General features: G+C 41.4%; 1 non-coding gene across 1 annotated transcript; it reads left to right on the top strand.

Annotated features, from left to right (window-relative positions):
- Nucleotides 1-332: 332 nt before the first annotated feature.
- On the top strand, nucleotides 333-406 carry trnac-aca (transfer RNA cysteine (anticodon ACA)). Its single transcript has one exon. It is a non-coding gene; the product is annotated as a tRNA-Cys (tRNA).
- Nucleotides 407-2,141: the final 1,735 nt, after the last annotated feature.

Genomic DNA, 2,141 nt, shown 5'->3' with positions numbered 1-2,141 from the left:
TGCAAAGAGTCAATTCTTGGAGAAGCATCTGTGCAGAGTGATGCAGAGGAATGTTTACGTCATCTGCCGTTCTTATATGGTTGACTTTGCACTGGATCATCAGATCAGCAGTGATTCCATTAAATGACTGAGCAGACATTCATTCTGCTGAATGGAAACTTCATGAGGACATATGTGTTTTTATTTGAAAAATTCGCTGCTTTGAAAGGTGATGAAGATTAGACTGAAGCAGTGACAGTGATTATCTTTATTGCTTGTTCAACTGGTGAACATGACTGCTATTAACCGTGTCCGTATTAACATCACGGCCCTTAAGTCTGGGTCTGTGGATCGGGCCAGTGGCGCAATGGATAACGCGCCTGACTACAGATCAGGAGACTGTAGGTTCGTAATCCTACCTGGCTTGCAGGCAGGGCAGACGCTAATCCTGCTTGAAAACTGATCTTTCTGAAGCATAAATAAGGTATGAGCTCTTCATCTGCAAGAACGAGAATGCGCTCATTAAATGTTCCCGAGAACATGAGAGTCAATGTTCCAGCGTCATCACAGGAGGGAAGCCGAATAGTCGTACACGTTGCTCAAGGGCACCTTTCCATTTCATAAAGCCATCGATCGAATAACTGTTGCTCACTTTGAGCATTTTTCGAAACTCTTTGGCCAGTGGAATCAGAGAAGAATGAAGGGTTAACTGTCCAACTGATCTTTATAGAGAGTGAGTTCCTGAGTCTACCACCCGCTGACTGATAAAGTTTTCCTGCCAGTCTATACAAAGCTTTCTGCATCTTATCTGAAATCTACAAACCCTGGTGATCGAGAAAGAGCAAATGTTTCCTTCAATCTGTAATTCCTTGTTCCTCATTATTTCGTACACGTCAATCATGTCTCTTCACAATCAGCTCTACTCTGAGAAAAACAACATTTTGAAAGCCTTGTGTTCACTGAAATTTCTTGCCTGTTTTTAACAGTTCGGTGAGTGGAGTAGTCCCACTGCTAACTTTCAGCACAAACTTTCAGTAAAAGCCACTCAATGCGCGGAACCGTAGTCCTGCTATTTTCGTCAACAATGTGTAAAAGTCCCCTGCAACTTTCGTCTTCGCATGCCGTGGGGCTATTTGTCCGTGTTCAACGATATATCCCAGGAAGGTGACTTTGGCTTTGGCAGATTCACTTTCAGCGAGGTTTACAAACCAGTTTGACTTCCGAATTTGATCAAAAAACCAGGATAAATGCTGTAAATATTCAATCCACGAGAGACTGAAAGTCACCAGGCACAATATACACCAATCAGTTGCGTATTCGGCAATTACCCTGTCAGTTAACCTCTGAAATGTGGCTGAAGTGTTTTTCGTACAAACGGCATTACTTTAAATTTCTGTAGGCCAGTTGGCGTTACAAAATTGCCTTTGATCTTTCTGACAAAGTTCGCTGCCAGTAACCTTTGAGGAAGTCCAACTTAGAAATGTAAGTTGCTCCTCCAATCTTTTTCACACAGTCCTCCAACCTCAGATATGTATACGCATCAGTCTTTCTAACAACATTGATTTTGTGATAGTCCACACATAACTGTTTGGTCTTATCTGGCTTTGGCACCATGATGATGGGTGAACTCCATTCATTGAAACTCACTTCGGTTATGCCATATTGGTGCATACGTGACATCTCCTTATGAACTTGTACAACTTTAAAGGGTTATGCCTGCAAGATGTTACAGAGTCAGAACAGCATCTCCTATATTTACATCATCTACAATTAGATTATTCATTCCCAGTATATTTCAGCAGATCTCCCCATGCAAGAGTAATAACTCTTTCGATTTTCTTCCGAAAGCTAACTGAATAACTTTACCAATTTTGGACAACTTTTGCATTGTCCACTTTTATTTCAGGAACATCCAATGCAGAATTCCCTGACATTGAGGGCGGCACGGTGGCACGGTGGATGGCACTGCTGCCTCAGATTTAAGAAGAAAACGAACAATTAATATGAGAACTTCAGTGAATTTACAGAGGCAACTCTCAGTTTGTGCTCTGATGAGCTGATAAATAATTTTAATGGGCATGAGCTAAAAATGTTTGCACCTACAGTTTAACAAAACCCAGTTTACACTTGATTTGCAATATTTGGGCTGAAAACCTGTTTGA

The sequence above is a fragment of the Chiloscyllium plagiosum genome, unplaced genomic scaffold (assembly GCF_037043375.1).
Source record: "Chiloscyllium plagiosum isolate Xiang-an unplaced genomic scaffold, Cpla_swu_hap1 HiC_scaffold_13, whole genome shotgun sequence".
Lineage (NCBI taxonomy): Eukaryota > Metazoa > Chordata > Chondrichthyes > Orectolobiformes > Hemiscylliidae > Chiloscyllium > Chiloscyllium plagiosum.
The sequence above is the reverse complement of the archived record's forward strand: the minus strand, read 5'-3'. Positions and strand labels throughout refer to the sequence as shown.